This window comes from Crocuta crocuta, unplaced genomic scaffold, assembly GCF_008692635.1.
Source record: "Crocuta crocuta isolate KB4526 unplaced genomic scaffold, BGI_CrCroc_1.0 scaffold348, whole genome shotgun sequence".
Taxonomy (NCBI): Eukaryota; Metazoa; Chordata; class Mammalia; order Carnivora; family Hyaenidae; genus Crocuta; species Crocuta crocuta.
The window spans coordinates 214,631-233,048 of record NW_027529573.1 but is presented as its reverse complement, the minus strand read 5'-3'; the positions used below and the strand labels follow the sequence as shown (position 1 = coordinate 233,048).

General features: G+C 39.4%; 1 protein-coding gene across 2 annotated transcripts in view; it reads right to left on the bottom strand.

Moving 5' to 3' along the window:
• The window catches only part of ZNF280B (zinc finger protein 280B), a 50,689-nt gene that overhangs the window by 2,211 nt on the left and 30,060 nt on the right, over nt 1-18,418 (bottom strand). Inside the window, exon 3 of one of the 2 annotated variants that reach the window (XR_013334509.1) lies at nt 1,918-1,988. The exons of the other annotated variant lie outside the window; for it this stretch is intronic. The gene's annotated coding sequence lies outside the window, so the exon portion shown is untranslated. The remainder of the gene's footprint in view (nt 1-1,917; nt 1,989-18,418) is intronic. 2 annotated transcript variants of the gene reach the window in all.

The following is an 18,418-nucleotide window of genomic DNA, read 5'->3' as shown; positions in this document are numbered from 1 at the left end:
GGTTTTTAACAGAAAGAGCAAAATAAAAACATACACACACACACACACACACACACACACACACACACACACACTCACCATGGCAAGTCCTGATTCAGGCCAGCCAGCATTTAATTACCAAAAGAAAATTTTCATACTATACTGCTGTGATTCTATGTGTAAGGGCAAACTTATCAGGAAAATATATAAGGTGACACTTAAGGGAAACAGGGAAGTAATAACACCTCCCTCTTACTGACTTGTAGGAAAGTCTAAAGTAAAGTAAAATGAAAACAATCCAAAACAGTAGGGTCAATTCCAAAATATAGTAATAAATGCAAAATTTTAATGTAAATATGAGATGATTTATACTCTAGGGAATGCAGTTTCTTTCCCTATCTCTTAATCCAATTTACAAAACTGATCTCTGTGTCTTGGAGGTAGAAAAGAAGTTTAAAAAAGAAAAGCAGACCACTACTGGCCCCTCTGCCCTCTGTGCATGTTCCATACAGAGGCTCTGAAGGTCTCCGTGGTGTTTACTGCAGAGTTCTAATGAATAGGCAGAACAATGGGAAGTTTGGGGATTGGATTGACACAGGGCAAAAATCTACGGGGAAGATACATCACAGAGGCAAGCATCATTTTTCTCTAAATCAGGTCTACTTCCCCCATGATTGATCTTTATTTTTCCCCAAAAAATATCTTCAAAAAGAGCTACAAAGTAAGGTTTAAAATTATGAAGGAATAAGATATCAAGGAGTTTTGGATAAGTGAATAATTGCAGAATTGATATATCAAAACATTTTCACAATGGTAGCAGATAAGCAGGCCCTCATTGCGAATTGATATGACAGAATGGAAATTTTGAAATCTCTGTACCTGTCAAGGAGGATGCTCATGAGTTATGAGCCTGTATTCAACACAGAATCCCAGAAGAACATAGGATTGAGGTTCCCAAAGGCTGGGTATAAATCATAAAGAAACAGGCCCCCTGGTCAAGAGTTTTAATAAGGATCAGTGGGAACTTTAGGTCCCTTGTCTAAATTAATATATTCTGGTGATTGTGCCTCACACACCACCCTGGGTGGAACCAGGTATGTTACACAGGTAACTCAGATCCCCTTTTATTGTGAGGCTTCAATGGTCGGCTTCAAGCTGTCAGCAGTTTAAGGGTTAGCTTCATCTGCAGAGTGACATGCTAATCCCAAAGAATTCCACATTCAATGACAGACTTGAGGGTATAAATGCCAGGTAAGCTGGCATTGAAGCAGAGAGATACCAACCCTAAGACACACTCTTTCTCCTGGAGAGCTATATTTGAGAATGCATATTCTCTAAAGCATAGTTATCACTCTAAATTTTTTTTAAAATGTTTTATTTATTTCTAGGAGAGAGAGAGAGACAACGTGAGCAGGGGAGGGTCAGAGAGAGGGAGTCACAGACTGAAACAGGTTCCAGGCTCTGAGCTGGCAGTCAGCACAGAGCCCGACGCGGGGCTCGAACCCACGAACCGTGAGATCATGACCTAAGTGAAAGTCGGACACTTAACCGACTAAGCCACCCAGGCGCCCCCATAATTATCACTCTAAAGCATAATTAATTTATGGTGTTTTGCCCTGAATTGAAAAAAATTATATGGTTTCTGGTACTAGAGGGTACAAGAAGTCCCTGTATTCATTACAACTGGTGATCCATTTGGGGAGTATGTGTGTTCATTCCCTAAAACTCTGAGCTGTATGGGTTTGGAGGCCATGATTCCTACACATAAATGCATACATGAGAAGACATTGCAAGATTCCAATAAACTTTAAGGTCAGCCCTGGGTCACTTGACACCCTTTGTGACAAGAGAACAATAGGCAAAGAGAGAAGCCACCAAATGGGAAGGAACAACTGAGCCTGATCATCAGGATACAGTAGAAAAAATTCTGTGACTCACATGAATGTTATCTATCAACACGTCTTCTCGGTCTAATTTGGGTGATAAGTGGATAGATCCAACAATGTAACCTGAGAAAGACACAATGATTGAGTTCACACTCACGGATGAGAGTCTGGTTAACCCCACCAGGGAACACACCTGGACTAGCCCAGGTGCTCACCAAAGTTGAGGCCAATATAAGATGGGTAGTGGAGACAGAGGACAATTAGCATTGGCTATATTCTTGAAACCACCTTCAGCAGTAAGGTCTGCGTTTAATCCCACTGAATGACCTCTTTCAAGTTTCCATCTGAAAAAGAGACCAAAACATATCCAGGAGGAATTGTTCCCAAGACTCATTGTATGAAGACTGGGGATCTGAGCAAGGGCATGAGGTGAACCTGTAATGGCTGTAGTGAGGCCCTGCCATTACTCCCCATTCTAGGACTGAACCATGTCTTCTCCAGCAGTTGAGTGTAACCAGCCAACAGGTCTCAACTGAATCATGCTATGAGACTAAGCCTTGGACAGGTGATCACCCAAGGCCATTAACTCTTCTAGGTGCAGCTTGTATTCAAAGACTAATGGATGCATAGTTACCAGGTTCTACCCCTCTTATCCTACTTCAGGATCCTGGGGAGACTTCTCAACTCTAGAGCCCATTATAGTAGTGTCTGTGTTGTTGCAACTGCTTCACAACATTTGCCTCTAACCAATCATGTGTTCTTCACTTCTCCACATCTGGTTACCCTGGAAGAGTTCCCCATAATCTTTGTGGAAAAGCTTGCCATCTCAAAGTCAGGAAATTACTGGTAGTTTAGGAAATTTGGGCCAGAGAATGGCTCTTCCACATGACTCTCCAACTGAGCGGAGGTGGAGATGAGAGTCCTAATGGACAAGGAGAATGGCATGTGCTAACCATTCCCCTGTGGATAGAAAATACTCAGCTTATTTATGGGAGGGTCACAAATGCCTATGAGACATATCTGCACCTAATAAAGGATAGAGGAATAACTTATTTTACTGCAGTTTGCTTTATTGTACTTCACAAATATTGCATTTGAAATTTTGTGGCACCCTGCACTCAGCAAGTTTATCAACACCATTTTGCCAACATTTGCTCGTTTCATGTCTTTGTGTCACATTTTGTTAATTCTCAGAATATTTCAAACTTGTTAATTATTATTTTAATGATTATTATCATAATTATGATGATGATGATCTGTGACTACTATTGTCACTGTCCTGGTGCACCACAAACCCTGCATGTATAAGATGGTAAACTTAATTGAAAAATTTATGTGTTCTGGCTGCTCCACCAACCAACCATTCCCCCATCTCTCTCACTCCCCTTGGGCCTCTCTATTTCCTGATTCACAACAATATTAAAATTAGGCCACTTAATAACTCTACAATGGCCTCATCATGTTCAAGTGAAAGTAAGAATTGCACATCTCTCACCTTAAATCAAAAACTAGGAATGATTAAACATAATGAGAAAGACATGTCAAAAGTCAAGATAGACTGAAAACTAGATCTCTTGTGCCAAACAGTTGGCCAAGTTGTGATGGGGGGGAGATGTCCTGAAGGAAATTAAAATTTCTACTCCAATGAATACACAAATGACAAGAAAGCAAAACAGCTTTATTATCATCTGGAGAAAATGTGAGTGGTCTGGATAGAAGATTGAACCAACCACAACATTCCTTTAAACTAAAGCCTAATCCAGGGGAAGGTCCTGAGTCTCTTCAATTCTGTGAAGGCTAAGAGAGGTAAGGAAACTGTAGAACAAAAGTTGAGATCGGTTCATAAGGTTTAAGGAAAGAAGACATCTCCATAATATAAAAGTGCAAGGAAAAAGCACCGAGTGCTAATATATAAGCTGTAGTAAGTTATCCAGAAGATCTAGCCAAGACAATTCATGAAAGTGACTCCACTAAATGGTGATTTTCAATGTAGACAAAATAGCCTTCCATTGGAAGGAGATGGTGTCCAGTATTTTCATAGTTAGAGAGGAGAAGTGAATGCTTGACCTCAAAGTTTCAAAGGACAGGCTGACTGTCTCATTAGGGTTAATGCAAATTAGCTTTAAATTTGCATTAAAATTGCTTTAAAAAGCTTTAAATTGGAGCCAATGCTCATTAACTATTCCAAAACTCCTATGGCCCTTAAGAATTATGCTGAATATATTCTACTTGTGCTCTATAAATGGAACGTCAAATGGATGACAGCACATTTGTTTACAACATGATTTACTGAATATTTTCAACCTACTGTTGATATCTACTGCTCAGAATAACAGATTCAAAATATTAATGCTTATTGACAATGTGGCTGGTCACCCAGGAGTTCCAATAGAGACGTACAATGAAATTAATGTTGTTTCATGCCTGCTAGCACAACATTCATTCTGTAGCCCATGGATCAAGAAGTAATTTTGACTTTCAAGTTGCATCATTGAAGAAATATTAAAGAAATCAAATAGATAATAGTGATTCCTCTGATGGATCTGGATGAAGTAAATGGACAGCTCTCTGGAAAGGATTCACCACTCTAGATGCTGTTGAAAACATTCAAGATTCATGGGAAGAGGTTAAAAGAGAACATTAACAGGAGTTTAGAAGGAGTAGATTCCAACCTTCACACATGACATTGAGGGATTCAAGACTTCAGTGGAGGACATAATCGCAGATGTGGTAGCTATAATAACAGAACTAGAATTACAAGAGCATCCTGAAGATGTGACTGAAATTGTAACAATTTCTTATGGATGAGCAAAGAAATTATGGCTTTTGAGGTGGAATCTAGTCACGGTAAAGATCTGTGCAGCTTGTTGAGATGACAAGGATTTAAAACACTATACAGCTTACTTGTATATTGTTGTATACAATATGCAACAGGTTTTTGAGCAGGTTTTGAGAGGACTGGCTCCAACTTTGAAAGAAGTTCCACTGAAGGTAAAATGCTATCAAAACAGCATCACATGCTATAGAGAAATCATTCTTGAAAAAAGTCACTCGACAGGGCAAACTTAATTATTGTCTTATTTTAAGAAATTGCCACACCCCAACCTTTAGCAACCACCACCCTGATTGGTCAGCAGCCATTAACATTGAAGCAAGACCCTCCACCAGCAAAAAGATGATAGCTCGCCAAAAGCTCACATGATGGTTAGCACTTTTTAGCAATAATGTATTTTTTAATTAAGGCATGTACATTGTTTTTTAGGCATAATGCTATTGCATGCTTAATGCACTACAGTCTAGTATAAGCATAACTTTTATGTGTACTGGGAAACCAAAATTTTCACTTGACTCACTTCATTGGGATATTCACTTTACTGCTGTGGGAAAGAACTGAACTGGCAATATCTCTGAGATACGCCAATATTAGATTTGGCAATGATTTCTTAGATATGATACCAAAAAGAAAGGCAAAAAAAAGAAAAAGATAAGAAAATAGATAAGTTGGACTTTATCAAAAAATTTAAATGTATGTGCACCAAAGGACACTAACAACAGAATGAAAAAGCAACTTACAGAATGGGAAAATATTTGTAAATCTTGTATCTGATTAGAGATCAGTAGCCAGGCTACATAAAGAACAACAAAATAAAAATGATTACAACATGGACAATGGACTTGAATGACATTTCTCCAAAGAAAATATACAAGTATCCAAGAAGCATTTGACAAGTTGCTCTATACCATTAAAGCATAATGGTATAAATCATTAACCATAAACCATGAGGGAAATGCAAATAAAAATCAAAGTGACCTATCACGTCACATCCATTATCATGTTATTGCCAAAGAATAGAAACTAACAAATGTTAGGAAGGATATGTAGAAATTGGAACCCATATATATTGCTGGTGGGAATATAAAATTGTGCAGTCACTGTGGAAGACAGTATGGCCATTCCTCAAAAAAACTAAACATAAAATTATCATATGATTCAGAAATTTCACTTGAGTACATACTCAAAAGAATTTTAAGCAGGGCCTTGTAGAGATATTTGTACACCCCTGCTCATAAGAGCATTATTCACAATAGCTAAAAGGTGGAAGCAATCCAAGTGTACATTAAAAGACGGATGGATTAACAAAATGTTGTATATACATTATACATACAATGGAGTATTTTTCTGCATTAAGAAGACAGGAAATTCTGATGCATGCTACAGTGTGAATGAGCATTGAAAACATTATGCTAAGTGAAATAAATCAGTCACAGAAGGATAAACACTATATCATTCTACATATATGAGGTTCTTAGAGTAGTCAAATTCATCAACACATAAAGTAGAGTGGTGGTTCCTAGGTACTGGAGGATGGGAGAATGGGCAGGCACTGTTTTATTGATATAGAATTTCATTTTCAAAGATAAAAAGTTCTGGAGCTGGATGGTAGTGATGGTAATAGAGTGCAACGAAGTGAATTTACTAATGCCACTGAACTGTGCACTTAAAAATTGTTAAAATTGTAAGTTTTATGTTATGAATGTTTCACCACAATAAACATGTGGTAAGAGGGAGATTTATAGTTGCTGCAATTTCTCTACTTCCAAAACTGTGGAAAAATACAGAACTAAGAAGGTATGCTTGAGTGTCCAGGATATCCTTCCATTTAGGCTGGTCCTGCAGCATCTTAACAGGCCAAGAGACTTGGAGTTGCCTCATAACAGGTGACTCAGAATAATATTATAGATGTCAGAAAACAAACTGATATGTCTGGACCCTGAAAAGTTCGAGGGTACCACAAAACATCCTTTATTCTGACACTAGTTGCAAATTCAGGAGTCCTCAAGGCCACCTCAATTTTGATAATTCCCCGGAAGGACTCAGATAATTCCCTAAAACCTGTTGTACCCATAAATATGACTTATTACAACAAAAAGATACAGATTAAAATCAGCCAAAGGAAGAGGCACATGGGCAGGGTCCAAGAGAACTCCAAGCAAAAGCTTCCAGTTGTCTACTCCCAGTGGAGTCATAGACCATGCTAACTTCTCCTGGTACGAATGTGTGATACTAATGCATGGAGAACTGCCAACCAGGAAAGCTTCCCCAGCCTCAGTATCCATAATTGGGTGGGGGGTGCCTAGTCCTGTAGAGTTGGTTAATCATTCAACATGTCTGACTTTAATCTCTACTGAATTCATGGTAAAAGCTTTAACACTCAGTATTTGGTGGCTTTCTTTTTTAAAGTTCTCTTAAGTAATTTATTAAAATAATTATGACTTAAACCAGCTGTTTATTCAATGTAAGGTTCAAATTAATAACTTCCTTAGAGTCACCTGGTCATGAAACAATTCCTTTAATCACTCTAAACACTCAGATAAGAAATTAAGATCATGTAACACTAAAATTGATACAGGAGGTGGAGGGGTGGGGGGTGCCTGGCTGGCTCAGTCGGCAGAGCATGTGACTCTTGATCTCCGGGTTGTGAGTTCAAGCCCCAGGTTGGGTATAGAGATTAGCTAAAAATAAAATCTTGCAGTCCCTGGGTGGTTCAGTCGGTTAAGTATTCTGCTCTTGATTTCAACTCAGGTAATGATCCCAGGGTCGTGGTATCAAGCCCTGTGTTGGGCTCTGCACTGAGCATGAAGCCTACTTAAGATTCCCTCTCTCTTTCTCTCTGCCCCTACCCAAACCCCAACTCTCTCTCGCGCTCGCTCTCTCTCAAATAAAATAAAATCTTTAAAAAAATAAATAATAAAATAGACACTGGGTGGGGTCTTCAACAACTGGAGAAAGAAATACAAACATGAATGACTGAAGAAGAGACAGCAATGAGTATGGAATGGATTGGCAAATACAGTTGCAATGTCAAAAAGTTAAATCAATAGTTATTTGTTAAATGAATGAAACCACACACCCTCAGCACAAGGAGGCCAGCAGGGGACACTGTGGATCTTCTCAGAGGACTGGCAGAAATTCAAGGTTTTCCAATTTAATGGACCCTGAACAGTTTCTCACTGGCCTGTGTAAAATCTCAGAGCAGCTGTTTCCTCCCAAGGAGTAAATCCACAACACACAACCACCCTTGGCCCTCACCCTAACCATGTAGTGTCAGGGCAGAGGAGGTAATAAACGGCTCAGATTTGCATAGTGCAACATTCAAACACCCCCTTCACACACCAACCTCAGTAGGGGATAAAGAACCATCAGAGAGTCCAGCCTTTGCTCTGGGGAAAGGGGTTCTTCACCAACATCTGCACCATGGTTTAGACTCCTCTCCTCCTCCTCCCCCTCGTCATCTACTGCCCAGGTTCATGGAGATTTCAGAGGCCAGACTTTGGAGAGATCCCTCTGCTTTTATTCTTCATTCCTAACATGTGTCTATTTTCATTTCAGGGACCAGTTCTCAGGTTGTGGTGACTCAGGAGCCCTCACTGACTGTGTTCCCAGGAGGGACAGTCACTCTCACCTGTGGCTCCAGCACTGGAGCAGTCACCGATGCTCACTATCCATACTGGTTTCAGCAGAAGCCTGGCCAAGCCCCCAGGACATTGATTTTCAACACAAACAGGAAACACTCCTGGACCTCCTCGTGGTTCTCAGGCTCCCTCCTTGGGGGCAAAGCTGCCCTGACCCCCACAGGGGCCTAGTCTGAGTACAGGCTGAGTACTATTGCTGGATGGTATACAATGGTATATTTACATAACAACTATATTCTAACAAGTAGAATTCAAAAGTGATGGGATGTGACTTCTGATACTAGGTTATAAAAAAAAAATAGTGGCCCATCTTGGTTGCTCTCTCTTCCTTTCTCTTAGATCATTGTCCAACAGGAAGATACTCTGCTCAACACAACCCCATGGAGAAGCCCACTTGGTAAGGAACCAAGGCTTGCCCATAGCTGGCCACAGGAGAAAGCAGACTCTACTGCTCCATGCAAGGCTTCAGTTGTCTATGGCTCCTGCTGACAGCTCACGTACAATTGAACAGTAAGCACTTTAGCAAGCTCTCAGGGGTTTGTGTGTGTGTGTGTGTGTGTGTGTGTGTTTAAGTTTATTTATTTATTTTGAGCGGGGAGGGACAGAGAGAGAGGAAGAGAGAGAATCCCAAGCAGGCTCTGAGCTATCAATACAGAGCCCGACACAGGGCTCAATCTCATGAACCGTGAGATCGTGACCTGAGCAGAAATCAGGAGTTGGATGCCTAACTGACTAAGCCACCTAGGTGCCCCTCTCAGTTGTTTTTGGTTCCACTCCCAGTGCCCAACCCACACAACTTCACATGACAGGTATCATTTATTATTTTAGGTCCAGGTTGATATGTATATGTTCTTTAATTCTTCCCTCCCTTCCTTCTTCCCTTCCTCTCTCTCTCCCTTTCTATCTTCCTTCCTTCCTATTTACCTTTTACCCTTGCTTTATTAGATAATAAATCCACAAACTAATTCGTTATCCTTAATTCCTATATCTCTTGCACTTCTTCATTTATTGATCTATTTCAATGAGTATTTATGAATACCCACTATGAATTAGGCCACGTTCTAGGTGCTGAGGATACAGACCAACGACGTCATGAAAAATATGTTTTCAAAGAGAGCAGAGAAACAAATTGTGTAGTACGTTAGAAGGTAGTAAGTGCTGTGGATAAAAATAAAGCAGAGAATGGAAATAAAAAATGACATGGGAATATTTGTGCAAAACTTTGAGGAGGATGGAGAGGAAGCTATGCAGGGCCCTGAGGATCACTGTAAGTCTTTTGATGCAACGTATCTTCTTAATGTTTTGTTTCTATTATTTTTCCTAATTGTATCCTTGAGAACACTACACTTATTTTTAAAAGTTTATTTATTTACTTTGAGAGGGGCAAGGGAGGGACAGAGAAAGGGAGAGAATGAATCCCACTTCATGGTCAGCACAGAGCCCAATGTGGGGCTCGAACTCACGAGCTCCAAGATCTTGACCTGAGCCAAAATCAAGAGTCAATCACTTAACCGACTAAACCTACAGGAGCCCTGAGAACATTACACTTATTTTAAATCTTGACATTCTAGGAGCACCTGACTGGTTCAGTTAGTAAAGCATGCAACTCTTGATCTCAGGGCCTTGAGTTCAAACCCCACATTGGGCATGGAACCTACTTTAAACAAACAAACAAATAAAAAAAAAACAAAAACAAATCTTGATGCTCTATTTCATTATTGTAATTCATGTTGTTAAAATGTTGAGTTGATGCCTCTTTTTATATAGTGCGTATGTTTTTATAGATGTCTTTTTATTTTCGTGACCGTTCTACAAGCAATCATATCAGTTACTCAGTTTAGAAAGGTATGAGGAGGGTGCCTAGGTAGCTCAGTCGTGAAGCATCTGACTTTGGCTCAGGTCATGATCTCACAGTTAGTGAATTTGAGTCCCACATGGGGTAAGCTGGAGCCCCACTTCAGGTGAGTACTAGCCTCACTTGGGGTAAAAACATAAGCCCTGCTTTGGATGAGCTCCGCTCTTCCTTCTCATTCTCTTTCTTTCTCTTCCTTTCTCTTTCTCTTCTTTCTCTCTCTCTCTCTCTCTCTCTCTCTCCCCGTGCCCCCAATCACTTGTGCCCTTTCTCTCAAAAAGAAAAAAAAAAAAAAGAAAGAAAGAAAAGAAAGGTACAAGGAGAAGGCACTGAAGTCCAAGATGGTGTTACTTCTATGAATTTAAGGAGGAGTGGTCTGCTCAGGAAGAGAGCCAGGCAGGGTTTATAGTGCAGTAGAGTTGCTTTTGCCCCTCTAGGTGACTATTGACCCCACCTGCATCTCTCTTTCTCTCCTCTTTAGATTGATTTTTTACAATCAGTTCATCTTTTTTTTTTTTTCATGTAAATTTAGGGCCTAGAAGAGGATGAGTGTAGGAAGAAATACTTTGTTGCCCCATAGTTAGGTTGCAAATCCAGTTTGTTCTGAGCTGGGTTTGTTTTGTTTCGTTCTGTTCTGTTTTGTTTCTTAATTTCTCAGTGGTGAAGTACGGACTGGCACCAACCCAGCCAGGGAAACATTACACAAATGGAGACACAGGAAAAACTGTGTAGAAATACTAACACACACACACACACACACACAAATGAATACATGTAAAATATGGTGAAAAGTAGATCAGGTCTGTAGTCTAGTTAACAATACTGTACCAATATCAAGTTCCTGGTTTTGATATTATTTCATATATATGTCACCAATGTGGGAAGCTGAATAAGGGTACACAGTACTCCATGTACTATTTTTGCAACATCTTATGAGTATATGATTATTTTATTTGTTTGTTTGTTTTCAAGTAGGTTCCATGCTCAACGTGGGGCTTGAACTTACAACCTTGGGATTAAGAGTTGGATGATCTACTAACTGAGCCAGCCAGCCACCCCAGTGTATTATTTTAAAATAATTAATTTTATATAATAATTAATTTAAAATAATTTTTTAATAAATGTTTTTCAAGAAAATATAATCCAAAATTTGGAAATACAACAAAAAGTTAATTGTATGATCCTGGGATGTCACAGTAGAGATTTTTTTTCAATGATCCCATATGCAGCCCAGAACATCTCCAAGACAATTGCCACATTACAGAACCATAATCTATCTCACTGCTGACCATCCTGTTCTGAACCTACAGAATGAAAGTTTTACCTGGGGCAGTGACAGCCTCATGAAGGCTAAGAAATGAGCTAGTGAGCAGCAACTCCATCCCCAGAGAATAAGTGGATCTGTTTCTCCCCTGGTTTTTGAGGAGTNGGTGTTATGGGATAGTCTCTTCTGCATCAGTCCTCGCAACACTTCTTGGATTAACAAAGCCTGACCAATGTTGGGGAGAATGATTTTCTTCCTTCCTGTGTTGGCCAGAGGTGTTGGGACAGTGTAATTTTAGAGTTTGATTTCCTACAGTGTTGGTTCCTCCCTCCAGGCCAGGAGGCGGTAACTACCATCCCAGGGGTTCTCAATGAATTTTTATTACTTAAAGCAAATGAATGAATGATCCCATCTAACCTTAAAAGATTTTTAAATTTTTTTGGTCTAAGAATTGATTAGAGTCCAGGGCACCTAGGTGGCTCAGTCGGTTGAGCATCTGTCTTCAACTCAGGTCATGATCTCGTGGTTTGTGAGTTCAAACTCAGTGTCAGGCTCTGTGCTGACAGCTCAGAGCCTGGATCCTGCTTCGTATTCTGTGTCTGCCCCTCCCCCACTGGTGCTCTGCCTGTCTCTCTCTCTCAAAAATAAATAAACATTAAAAATTTTAAAAAATGATTAGGGTTCAGATATTTTATAACACAAATTTAAATTAGCATGAAAATAGATTAGAAGTAAAATAGAAAGGATAATCCCAAGGGTTACCGTTTTAGGATTTTTAACCATCTTTGTATTTAATTTAGCAAACATACTTTAGCTATCTTATTTCAACAGCCCTCCCTCCTCCACACACACTCCGAGAATGTAAATCCTACTTCTGTATGTCCTTATTGAATCAGCTTTACCATTCTGGTTGCTCCTTCATTAATGGGATACTTATATTAGGCATGTGCTCACTGTTTATGTGATAACTATGCTCTCAGTAATATAAGAATTGTGCTTTCACAGTACTTGAAGGTACCAATGAAATGTGCTCACTTCATGAAAAATCACTGGAATAGACCCTATGTCAAGGAACAACATGACAAGAATGCTCTCAAGATCCTTTTTATTTCCCTGAACTTGATGATTCATGAGGTTTTAACTGATACATAGTAAATAGTATTCATAGGGCATCTGGGTGGCTCAGTTGCTTAAGTGTCCAACTCTTGGTTTCAGCTCAGGTCATAGTCTCACATTTCAGGAGTTCAAGCCTGGCATTACAGCTCAGCGTTGCTGGTGTGGAGCCTGCCTGGGACTTTCTCTCTCTCCCTCTCTCTCTGCCCCTACCTTGCTCTCTCTCTCTCAAAATAAATAAACTTTAAAAAAATTTTTTAAAGAAAAAGTATTCATTTTCAGAGCTTATATATGCCTGATTACTTAACACATACCTACTGTTCCCACACAAATATGTATCCTCACCCAGAAATTGCTGGCTTGTGCTATCATATTTTAATGACTTATTATTGCATAAAAAGTAAAATATATGTTACAGGAAACTTTCTCCTTGAAAATTAATTAAAATGTTACCAACAAAAGTCCGTGGAACATTTTTATGGAAGGGACCAATTTGACCTATGTTCCTCATCAAAGTGAACCCTGAGTTAAATCAGAGATTTAATTTTGGTTCCAAAATAAAGCGAGGAGGACATAAAAATTGGAAAGGAGAAAGTAAAAACTATCTCAATATTTTTAAGATATTAAATATCTTCAAATTGGTATTGACATTCAAAGCAATCCCACAATTCCATTGAGTTGGCAGAAATTATTAAATTACTTTAAAGTTACATGGATATCTGAAAGGCCTAGAATAGCCCTAAAAATTTTGAAACTTTCTAGATGGTGGAGTCTGTCGGGTTTTCTATGTAGAGTATCATGTCGTCTGCTAAAAGTGAAAGTTTGACTTCCTCTTTGCCAATTCTGATGCGCTTTATCTCCTTTTGTTGTCTGATGGCTGATCTAGGACTTCCAGCACTATGTTAAACAACAGCGGTGAGAGTGGACATCCCTGTCGTGTTCCTGATCTCAAGGGGAAAGCTCTCAGTTTTTCCCCGTTGAGGATGATGTTAGCTGAAGGCTTCTTATAGATGGCTTTTATGATGTTTAAGTAGGTTCCTTCTATCCCAACTTTCTCTAAGGTCTTTATTAAGAGATGCTGTTTTTGTCAAATGCTTTTTCTGCATCTATCGCCAGGATCATATGGTTTTTATCTTTTCTTTTGTTGATGTGATGGATCACATTGATGGATTGGTGAATATCNTCTGTTCAGATTTTCTATCTCTTCCCATGTGAATTTTGGTAGTGGGCGTGTGTTTAGGAATTTGTCCATTTCTTCTAAGTTGTCCAGTTTGTTGCCATATAGTTTTTCATAGTTTTCCCTGATATTTGGTTGTATTTCTTAGGGGTTGGTTGTAATCAAGCCATTTTCACTCATGATTTTGTCTATTTGAGTGCTCTCTCTTTTCTTTTTGAGAAACCTGGCTAGAGGTTTATCAATTTTGTTTATTTTCTAAAAAAAACACCTGAACTCTTGGTTTCATTAATTTGTTCAACTATTTCTTTGGTTTCTATATTGTTTATTTCTGCCCTGAAATTTATTATTTCTCTTCTTCTGCTGGGTTTGTGGTGCTCTTTTTGCTCTCCTTCTAGTTGCTTTAGGTGTGCTGTTAGATTTTGCACTTGTGCTTTTTCTAATATCTTGAAATAGGCCCGGAGTGCAATGTACTTTCCTCTTAGGACTGCTTTCACCGCATCCCATAGAGTTTGGATTGTTGTATTCTCATTTTCATTTGTTTCCATGTATTTGCAATTTCTTCTCTAAATGCCTGATTGGCCCATTCGTTCTTTAATAGGGTGTTCTTCAACCTCCATATTTTTGGAGGTTTTCCAGACTTCTTCCTGTGATTGATTTAGAGTTTCATAGCATTGTGATCTGAAAGTGTGTATGGTATGATCTCAATTCTTTTCTATTTATTGAGGGCTGCTTTATATCCCAGAATGTGATGTATCTTGGAGAATGTGCCATGCGCACTTGAGAAGAAAGTGAATTCCATGGCCTCAGGATGTAGAGTCTTAAATATGTCTGTCAAATCCATCTGGTCCAATGTGTCATTAACTCCATTGTGTCTTTATTGATTTTCTGTCTAGTTGATCTATCCATTGCTGTAAGTGGAGTATTAAAGTCCCCAGCTATTAGCACATTCTTATCGATAAGAGTGTTTCTGTTTGTGATTGTTTTATGTATTTAGGTGCTCCCATATTTGGTGTGTAGACATTTATAATTGTTAGCTCTTCCTGATGGATAGACCCTGTAATTATTATATAATGCCCTTCTTCATCCCTTGTTANCCCGTTTTTTTTTTTTTTTACTTCCAGTAGCATGATAGCTATTTCTCCATCCCCTTACTTTCAATCTGAAGGTGTCCTCCAGTCTAAAATGAGTTTCTTGTAGACAGCAAAAAGTTGGATTTTTTTTTTTAATCCATTCTACCCTATGTCTTTTGATTGGGGCATTTAGTCCATTTACATTCTGTGTTATTACTGAAAAATATGGGTTTAGAATCATCGTGCCCTTTGTGGGGTTTAAGCTTGTGATGGTGTCTCTGGTATCTTGCGTTCCTTAAACATTTCCCTCAGTGGATCTCCCTCAGGATTTCTTGTAGGGCTGGTTTAGCGGTGATGAATTCTTTCAATTTTTGTTTATTTGGAAAGACTTTTATGTCTCCTTCTATTCTGAATGACAGGCTTGCTGGATAGAGGATTCTTGGCTGCATATTATTTCTGTTCATCACATTGAAGATTTCCTGCCATTCCTTTCTGGCCTGCCAAGTTTCAGTAGATAGGTCTGTCACCACTTTGATAGGTTTCCCTTTGTATGTTATGGCCCTTTTATCCCTAGCTGCTTTCAGAATTCTCTTTGTTCTTATATTTTGCCAGTTTCACTATGATATATTGTGCAGAAGATCGATTCGATTGAGGGGAGTTCTCTGTGCCTCTTGAATGTCAACATCTACTTCCCTCTCCAGGTTGGGGAAGTTCTCTGCTATAATTTGTTCCAGGACTCCTTCAGCACCTTTTCCTCTCTATTCCTCTTCTAGGATTCCTATGATACAGATATTGTTCCATTTGATTGCATTGCTGAGCTCTCCAACCCTTCTTTCATGTTCCTGGATCAGTTTATCTCTCTTTTTCTCAGTTTCTTCTTTTTCTATAATTGTGTCTTCTAAATCACTTATTCTCCTTTCTGTCTCTTCAATCCGTGCATTGGACGCCTCCAGTTTATTATGTATCTCATTTATCGCATTTTTTAATTCATCATAACTATTTTTAAGCTCCATGGTGTTTGTAGCACTAGTTTCTCTGATGTCCTTCATGCTTTTTCAAGCCCAGAAATTAATTTTATGATTATTGTTCTAAAATCTTGTTCAGTTATGTTGCTTATATCTGTTTTGAGCAGTTCTTTAGCTGTCAATTCTTCCTGGAATTTCTTTGGAGGAGAGCTCTTTCCTTTCGTCATTTTGGTTAGCTTTCTATCTCTTGTTAGTTTTAAAAGCTTGTTATGCACTATGCACCTGTGGGTGCTGCTGTACCAGAGAAGGCTCTTTGACTGTCCAGGGTCTGTCCGTTCAGAAAATGGTCTTTGAGTGGTATCTTTTGGTCTCTTTTGTTGAGAGCTTGGTTATTTTATTTTCCTACTCGTAGTGGTATTTGGGACTCTCCATCATATGTACTTTGCCTTGTTTCTTGAGGTAGCCCTGGGAAAGAAAACAGTCAAACACACAGGGAACAAAGGCACACAAACACACAGACAAATCCAACAAACATGCAAATCGAAAGGGAAAACGAAAAAGAAAAGAGAAAAGGGGAAGGAGGTAAGATGAATAATAAGAAATAAAAATACATAAAAAAGAAAAAAAGAAGAAAAGGAAAAAAGAAGAAACCCTATAGACAAAAGTTTAAAGCATGTAACCAGATTTCCCAGCTANTTTCTGTTCATCACATTGAAGATTTCCTGCCATTCCTTTCTGGCCTGCCAAGTTTCAGTAGATAGGTCTGTCACCACTTTGATAGGTTTCCCTTTGTATGTTATGGCCCTTTTATCCCTAGCTGCTTTCAGAATTCTCTTTGTTCTTATATTTTGCCAGTTTCACTATGATATATTGTGCAGAAGATCGATTCGATTGAGGGGAGTTCTCTGTGCCTCTTGAATGTCAACATCTACTTCCCTCTCCAGGTTGGGGAAGTTCTCTGCTATAATTTGTTCCAGGACTCCTTCAGCACCTTTTCCTCTCTATTCCTCTTCTAGGATTCCTATGATACAGATATTGTTCCATTTGATTGCATTGCTGAGCTCTCCAACCCTTCTTTCATGTTCCTGGATCAGTTTATCTCTCTTTTTCTCAGTTTCTTCTTTTTCTATAATTGTGTCTTCTAAATCACTTATTCTCCTTTCTGTCTCTTCAATCCGTGCATTGGACGCCTCCAGTTTATTATGTATCTCATTTATCGCATTTTTTAATTCATCATAACTATTTTTAAGCTCCATGGTGTTTGTAGCACTAGTTTCTCTGATGTCCTTCATGCTTTTTCAAGCCCAGAAATTAATTTTATGATTATTGTTCTAAAATCTTGTTCAGTTATGTTGCTTATATCTGTTTTGAGCAGTTCTTTAGCTGTCAATTCTTCCTGGAATTTCTTTGGAGGAGAGCTCTTTCCTTTCGTCATTTTGGTTAGCTTTCTATCTCTTGTTAGTTTTAAAAGCTTGTTATGCACTATGCACCTGTGGGTGCTGCTGTACCAGAGAAGGCTCTTTGACTGTCCAGGGTCTGTCCGTTCAGAAAATGGTCTTTGAGTGGTATCTTTTGGTCTCTTTTGTTGAGAGCTTGGTTATTTTATTTTCCTACTCGTAGTGGTATTTGGGACTCTCCATCATATGTACTTTGCCTTGTTTCTTGAGGTAGCCCTGGGAAAGAAAACAGTCAAACACACAGGGAACAAAGGCACACAAACACACAGACAAATCCAACAAACATGCAAATCGAAAGGGAAAACGAAAAAGAAAAGAGAAAAGGGGAAGGAGGTAAGATGAATAATAAGAAATAAAAATACATAAAAAAGAAAAAAAGAAGAAAAGGAAAAAAGAAGAAACCCTATAGACAAAAGTTTAAAGCATGTAACCAGATTTCCCAGCTACAAATAAATAGCCAAGTGTGTGCAGTGCTGGTGGAAGAGCATAGAGAAAGAGAGAAATGACGGCAGGGAGGAAGAGAAATTGGAAATGAAATGAGCAGGCAGAAGGAATTAGAGGCTTTTTTCAAAGAATGAAAGAGTGGAATATGGTGGGACAAGAGGTGAAAGAAATGGCGATGATGCTATCCAGAGAAACTGTATAGTCTGATTACTCCAGAGAGACAGAGGTGAAAAGGTAGGTAGGTGTAGAATTTACATCTAGAGAATGGATTAAATGTGACTGTTTAAGCAAGCCAGTGACCAGAATTAATCAGGGCAGTGCGTCCATGTTGGTCTTGCCCAACTCTGGTNGGCGTAGCCAAGGTGGGCTGTGCTCTATATCCCAGGCCAGGCCTTGTTTCCAGATCTCAGTCAGCGCGCCCCATTGAAAATGCCCGAAATATAAACTCGCAGGCGAGCCCCTCAGAGCAGTTTCAAGGCTTCGCCTTCCCCCTGGGGATCGAACCAGAAGCCGCTCCTCCTGTCTCCTCCAGGTCGGGCTGGCGAGCAAGGAGCAGTTTCATCAGGGGGTCGCCTGGGACGAGTGCAACCCGCCTAGGGTCAGCTAGAGAGCAGGAAACCGGGTCCCTCTGTGTCCCCTCACCCAAAATATAAACTCGCGGGCAAAACTCTCTCTCAGAAATTTTAAGCCTTTCGCCTCCCCCCTAGGGATCCAGCCGAGCCAGAAGCACAAAGACG